The sequence below is a fragment of the Ipomoea nil genome, unplaced genomic scaffold (genome assembly GCF_001879475.1).
Source record: "Ipomoea nil cultivar Tokyo-kokei standard unplaced genomic scaffold, Asagao_1.1 scaffold1149, whole genome shotgun sequence".
NCBI lineage: Eukaryota > Viridiplantae > Streptophyta > Magnoliopsida > Solanales > Convolvulaceae > Ipomoea > Ipomoea nil.
Genome location: NW_017617577.1, coordinates 887,924 through 895,922, shown reverse-complemented (window position 1 = coordinate 895,922; position 7,999 = coordinate 887,924).

Sequence of the window (7,999 nt, the reverse complement as noted above, 5' to 3'; positions counted from 1 at the left end):
ATTTTATTTGAGGAATTAATTCCTAAAATCCTGATTTTTAATACTCAAGGACTAGAATTTGACTAGTCAACCTTAAAGTTGTGCTTGTACCTTGTGCTTTGAGGGGAGTTCCCTTGTTCCTTAAACATTCTAAGGTTTAGTAAGGGTATCCTTGTCTTTTCACCAAGAGTCAGTATTGTAACCTAACCTAGAAGACTTCTTCATTTCATTCCCTACAATTGTTAGAAATTAGTTCTACCTTCTCTCTAGAAAAAAAAAAAAAAAAGTGTAGCTTATTCTCCAAGCCAAGTTGAGACCCTTTTCAAGATTCCAAGATTTGCTTCCAAGATTCAACCTTTCACCTATTTGGGCATCTAGGAGGGTAAGAACTAAGTTCATCTTGTGTTTTTGGTTCCATCTTAGTTGTCTTTTTCTTAAAGGTGGGATCTTTATGATCTTTTGGTTTAATCTTGAAGTGGGTTTGGAGAGTAAGCCTTGTGGAGAGCTTGTTGTGGTGTAAAGTGAAGTCATTTGGTCTTCAAGAGGTAACCCATGCTCTACAAAACCTATTTTGCTTACCTATATGTGATTTCTTGGATTCTACTTGTATTTTGCTATGAAATGTGAGGGTTTATGCATTTGCCTTGTGATATTGCATATCTAGAGCTTGCGTTTAGGGTTCCTTTGAGCCGTTGCCTGGCATTTTCCATGGTTCAAGTCATTTTGTTGTGTTTGGTGAGATTTGCCATGTTTTGGACTTGAATTTGTGTTTGGAGAAGAAAATCCCCGAAGGGATTATTTTGCCCAGGAGTATGTACCCGCGGGCAGAACGGCGGGGAGAGCCCTACCCGCCGCCCACCCGTAGGTACAGAGGCTTGTGGGTAGTGTACCCGCGGGCGGAACCACGAGTAGGGGCCTACCCGTGGGTCCACCCGCAGGGAACACTGTGGTGTTCGTTCGGGATTTGTTCCCCGTGATTTGTTTGACTCAGTATTTGGTCTTTTGGCTTCCCATTGTTCTTTTGTGGAACTATATGAGTGTCTTCTTGATGTTTCGTACGTCTAGAATTATATGGTAGGTATCCATGTAGAACTTTGGAGTCTTGAATTGTGCTTAGTGTTCAACATTGTGTCTTGTTGGACAAAGAGGTGTCTTGTGTGTTCCTCGGAACTATCTTGAGTTTCCCCGTTGATAAGCATTCCTATTTGTTGTCTAAATGCTAGCGTGTGTGTGGTTTGTACCTTCCGATTGGTTGATGATAACTTGTGTTATTCATCGTTGTTGTCGTTGGGCTGTGACCCGTTCCTTGATTGAGTATGTTTCATACCTTCGTTGTGTTCCGTTGTTTGACTCTTGTTGAGTTGTGGTGCGTGTGTGGCTTTACCTGGATTGCACGATTAGTGGTACGGGACTCTAGTCACCAAGGTATTGCAGCGGTCCTCGTGGTGGCCGTGACGTGATTATGGAGTTGTGGCCTGAGTGATGGGTTCACGTTTTTGGGGGATAACATGAGTTATCCGGGCATGTGTTGCCATGATTGGTGGTTTTCGTTGGTGGTCGTTGGTGGGGGACGACGGTCCCGGGGGAATAAGGTTGGACTAAGAAGTACAGGGGTCCTGGAGGTAATGGTTGGAAAGAAGATACAAGGTTGGGGGTGGCCATAAGGTTGGAACAGGGCATAAGGAAGGCATACCAACTCGTGTTGGGTGATGTTGCGAGGGCTTGTAAAGCCGACGTTGTGTGATCTTCTCTCGTGACGTGTGTAGTCACGGAGGCTTGTGTTGTTTTGGCATGTGTTGCCGTTGGGTGAGTCTTTATCCTTTGCGTGTGGTTAACCTTTGTGGTTTGGGATGTGTTCCCGTGTTATCCTTGTGAGTAATGAGTCTTGTGTTGACTGTTGATCTTGGTTTTGACTTATATATATGTATTCTGTTTTGAAAATGGTTTTTATGACTTATATCTATCTATATATGATACTTAACGGTATTGGTGGGTTACCAGCATTATTCGCTGACCGGGCGTCGTCCCAATGTTTATCTTTGTATCTTTCAGGTGATGTTTAGACGAGCGCGATGTCTAGAGCCTGGTAGCTTAGCACCTTTATCAAATGTAGCTAGACTGATGTTTTGGGATAGATGTATACACTTGCAGATTGTTTGCCGTAGCGTTTACCGTGTTTGGTAGACGTGGCGTGACACCCCGTTGGATTTCTTTGATCCAGTTTCGTTTTATCTTCCGTTGTGCTAGTTTTGTCATTTAATCTGCATGTGTTAAGGCTTTTATGTAGGTCTTGTTTGGGGGGTGTTACAGTTGGTATCAGAGCCTAGGTTTGAGCCTATGAAGGGTTAAGTCTAGATTTTCTAAGTGGTTAAGTGTGCTCTGAGACCTCTATGCGACCTTAAGAAGCTAAATGTTAGTCTTAGGACTCTAGGTTGCGCGGTGAGATGTGTGTTGCTTTCTGTCTTGCTTGCTTGCTCTTTGTGGTAACCTCGTTGTTGTAGCAGAAGTCTGTGATGCCTCCTCGCCAGCGTACCGCAACGTTTGAAAACGTGAGTGAAGTGGTTAAGAAATCTCGGTTGGCCGAATCTAGCAATGCTTCTGGGATGATTGAACGATGGATCCGGGGTGGTATGTCCACAAGAGTAAGTCCTAGTGCAACTACCTTGCCAGCATTCCGAGATGTAAGAAGGCATGGGAGGATAGAGGTTCACCATCCAATGGAAGGGCCATCCCAAGAGAGGGTGCTTACCTTAAGTGGAGTTCGAACAGGTGACAGTGACGTAGTAGTGGGAACCATCCTTGTGCAGTCCGTGTCATCAACAGTCTTGTTTGATTCAGGAGCGTCTAACTCGTTTGTATCACCCGGCCTCGTGCAGAAGTTGGGCTTATCTGGGGGCACGGGAGTGAGGTTTAAGGTGAAGGTGGCATCGGGAGAAGTTAGGATGTGTGACCGTCTTTTTGAGGGTATCAAAGGAGAAGAGTTCCCTAGCGATCTAATCCAGTACGACTTGGACGGGATGGATGTGGTCTTAGGTATGGACTGGTTGGGGCGGTTTAGAGCCCAAATCTTGTGCAAAGACCAGAAGGTGGTGCTACGGGGACCCAGTGGGAAAAGGGTATCATACCGTGGAAAGTTGGGAGAACCCGGAATTTAAGCTGGTGTCTATAACAAAGATGAAGAGGTATATGGATAAAGGCAATGAGTTATACTTGTGTTCGGTCGAGAACTTGAAGGAGAAAGGAGAGGTAGCTCAATCTATACCCGTAGTCCGTGAATTTCTTGATGTATTTCCCGAGGAAATACCGGGTATGCCTCCTACTAGAGAAGTGGAGTTCTCAGTGGACCTTATGCCAGGCACAGCACCCATCTCTAAGGCCCCATAGTTTGGCTACGCCAGAAATGCAAGAGTTGAAGACCCAATTGCAAGAACTCCTTGATAAGGGTTATATCCGGCCAAGTACATCTCCATGGGGAGCTCCGGTTTTGTTTGTAAAGAAGAAGGGACGGAAGTGTGAGGTTGTGTATCAACTACCGAGAGCTGAACCAAGTTACCATCAAGAACAAATACCCCCTCCCAAGGATCGACGACTTGTTTGACCAACTCCGCGGCGCAGGAGTGTTTTCCAAAGTTGACTTGAGGTCAGGGTACCATCAGATAAAGGTAGCAGACAAGGACATTCCTAAGACTGCGTTTCGGACTCGGTACGGTCACTACGAGTTTACAGTTATGCCGTTTGGGTTGACTAACGCCCCTGCAGTTTTTATGGACTTGATGAACAGAGTGTTCAAACCTGTAACACCCCGTGTTACGATCCCTAAAACCAATTAATCATTTAACCAATTACCCAAATGAAAGAATTAAATCACAATAATTAATTAGGAGAGGCCCACCATAGTCCATGGGCCCTTATCCCTAAACCCAATCCTTAGTCCTAAAAGGAATAGAGTTAGCAAACCTATAGTAATTAGGCCCTAAGTAAGACTCTTAGATATATAAATAGGGAACATAAGGAGGCACCTAGAACTCCCACCACAATATTCCCTTACCACACAAGAAGTTCCAAGAATTCCCCTAGGAGAAATCAAGAAAGAAGAAAGCTTCATGAAAGACCCTTCATAGCCAAGGAATTAATTAAGGCTAAAAGGTAACCCATGTCTCAACAAAACCTATTTTCATAGCTATGATTCCCTTCTTAGGATTTCCCCATATTATTGTGTATTGATGATTTGTGATATTATTATTGATGATTGGTGGGATGATTCCATGGGTGATCTTGATGATGAGAGGTTCTTGATAATTATGGTGTTCTTGATGATTATATGACGTTCTTGATAATTATATGGTGTTCTTGATGTTCTTAATGATTATATGAGGTTCTTGATAGTTATATGATATTCCTACCGAATCTTGATTTTGGAAGATGAATTGTGTTCTTGTTGATTTAAAAATAATTAGAACCCTAGGTTATATCGTGGAATTCGTATGGTATTATTCTTGGTATATTGGGTGGGAATTCGCATGATTGGGTGTTGATTGTGTTTAGAAAAGCATGATAGGTTATGTGCCATATGTTTCTTGATTCTGATCCGTTAATTGTCTACGTGTGTTATCGATTGCGTTTGAAAGTGTTTAAGCATGGTTTCGGGTTCCACAAGGTTCCCGGGGCGTTTTTGGTGAAAAAGAGTCAGTGGGGGGTAGGTGGGGGTTGGGGACCCGCCACCTACCCGCGGCCTATTTGGGCAACGCCGGCAGCGGGCAGGTGCCCGGAACAGTACCGCCGGCGGGCAGCCGGTTTGTACCCCACCTTGGGATTTTGGCTTCCCCGTTTGATGTTACCCCGACCCCTGTGGTGTCCCAACGGACTCCGTCTATCGTGCCTATGTCTAGTTTGATATTTCGGGTACCATTCGTAGGTTGTATGAGTCTTATATATTGCATGCTTGTTGAATTGGTATCCCATTGACCTAGGTGAAAGAAGTATGAACCCCTTAGGATTATTCTTAGTATGTGAAGGATCACGCATAGGTTTTGTTATACGTTTTCTCCCCCTTCCCAATGTGTTAATGCGGGTTGCATGTGCTTGCTATGTGTTATGTGTGCATGATACCCCAATTCGGTTGCGATCGGATTGGTTATTCCTGAGCTGCGGTTCAGAAGCTGGCTGCGGTCAGATTTACACTCTTGGGCTGCGGTCCACCGTTTGGTTGCGATCAAACGTTTCTACATGAGTTGCGGTTCATTTTCCTGGCTGCGGTCAGATGACATACTCTTGGGCTGCGGTCCACTGTTTGGTTGTGATCAAACTATGATGAGCTGCGGTTCATCGGTCGGTTGCGACCGACCCCTCCGTGTTGCGATACGGGGCAGGGTGCTGCGGGGCCGTGTCAGAGCTATATGCGTTGACCCTCATGTATGGGTATGCGATTGGTCCTGTGGCGCCAACAAAGTGTGCTATGTGATGAGATATGGATGAGTGGTTGTTATGAGTGTCTTGGGATGTGACTGTGGGTTTATGACGGGAATCATATATGTCGGGTTATGGATATTAACTGTGCTTATCTTTATCTGCCTTGCCTGTTTCCCTATGCTTATGAACTGTATATGCTTGGTATAACTCCTGTCTGTGCTTAGCTCTATCTGTCGAGTCTATCCCTGTTTTAAAAGCTAGAGTCTCGTAGGATATGTCTTCATGCTTCAAAATGGTTTTCGTATATCTATATATATGTCTATATGTATTGTATTTCAACGCGTTGGAGTGGGTTACCAGCATCTCTCGCTGAACAGATATATTTGGCTTTCAGGCACAGACGAGTAGATCACTGGAGCGCGGTAGAAGCTTGGTGCGTAGCTTAGATAGTTTCCCTTTCGGCCTGCGTGCCATGATTTAGTATTGATGCTGATTGAGGTTTTAGAATTTAGCCTGTGCACCCGAGTTCTCTAGCTCGGGTGTGGCATAGCACCCCGTACTCTTTATATCGTATTTTGGGATTTAACGAGATTCTATCTTTATTATATAAGTTTTAAAAGTCTTGAAAAACTGGGGTGTTACAGTTGGTATCAGAGCCTAAGTTTGACCATAGGATAAGACTATTAAGATAGACCTTAGGACATAGACTTGAACTTTAGGTACTTAGGGACATAGGATTCGGGAATCCTAGGACGCGTAGTGAGATTGTGAGACCTACACATAACCTCCCCTCACTTTATCCCTCCCCCATCTAAAGAGAACTTTCGAAAGAAAAGCACCAAGCTCTAACTTAACATTCCTATAAACATTGACCCAGAAAGACGACAGCATGGCGCCAAACAGAAGGCAATCAAGGACTCTAGAACCCGCCACTCATGACCCCCTGACCCAAACGCTACAACAACTAACGCAAGTCGCCCAGGCACTAAGCGACGTAGCTCTTCACAACAACAGGCCCCCGCCTCCTCCATCAAACACAAACTCAGACGTCGCCCGACAAGTTTCAAATCATCGACCACCCACATTCTCAGGAGAAGAGGACCCCGTGATCCTGGAGGAATGGATTCGGACCCTCAACAAAATTTTCGGGTTAGTGGAATGCTCAGAAGGACGTCGCGTGGAGATAGCCTCGTTCTACCTCGGACACGAGGCCGATCTTTGGTGGATCCACGAGGGTCCCGCTTACCAACAAGAACCAGGGTTCAATTGGGAAAACCTCAAAACACGACTACGAGAACGATTCTACCCAACACACGTAAAAGCATCCATGTACGAAGAGTTCCTCCATCTAAAACAAGGGACAGCCACCATCATGGAATACCACAAGCGATTCCTCGAGCTAGCGCGCTTCGCACCAGAGCTAGTCCCCACCGAAGTAACCAAAATAGAAAGATTCGTCTCGGGCCTCAACTTCGAAGCCCGAACAGCACTAGTAGTAAGCAGACCTCGGACACTCAACGAGGCTTACTCCAGTGCCGCCAATCTCTATCGAATCCAACTACTCCAGCGCGGGGTTCAGGAACAGATATGAAAAAGGAACATCGGAGGGGGAGCACCACCGGTAAAAAGAACAAGGAACGACACCAACACAAGACCAAGCAACCTGACCAACCAAAGACCGTCCCTAGGGAACAATGAAGCAAACCCAAGAAGTTTCCCTTGCCCAAAATTCAACAAAAGCCATAGAGGAAAAGATTGCATGGCAATCCCTGGCGGTGCTTCAACTGCGGAGAAGAAGGGCACCAGGCCTTCCAGTGCACTCAACCGCAAAGGCCACGCCCCACCTCCACGGGTCAACACGGAGGCACCACCCACCAAGGGAACTACGGCGCTCCCGGGAAAATATTTGTCATGAGCCGCACTCAAGCCGACCTCGGGAACGAGAGCAACCACGAGGAAGGGAACCTAACCCCAGAAGACGAGGACCGTACAAACCCCGCGGAAGGAAATCAAGAGAACGAGTTCTGTCTAGGATAGTTCAGTGATTTCCTTGTAATCACCTCCGTAGTAGAGTTATTTACTTAGCTTCATTACTTCGGAAATATTATAAATAAAATATTAGTTCAAAATTCGGTCCCACTTACGGGGGTAGAACTAAAACTATACAAACTAGCCAAACCCTCACCACTAGAATACAAGAGAAGGAAAAAGACAAGGGCCCCATCATCAAAAGGCCTAGTGTTACCCATGGGAATTTAACCCTTGACCTCCCACTCAAAAAACCAAGGTCTTGACCACTAGACTAAAGATGTTTCTTAAAAACTCAAGGGAACACTCCCTTGTTAAAGCCCCAAAAAATCCCTAAAACCCACAAAATCCCCAAATCAAAAACCCTTCTTCTTCCTCTTCTTCTTCTTCTTCTCCCTCACTTTCTCCCCTTCCCTCTCCTACACACCTCCCCGCCACCCCAAACACCGAACCAGCAGCCCCACTCGATCGCCGCCCATGGCTGGAGCCGCCATCGACCGCCCAGACGGCGCCCCACCGCACGCTGCCCTCGCCGCCCGGAAGTAACCCGCAACGCCTCCGCCTCCCGCCGCTCGCCTGAAGC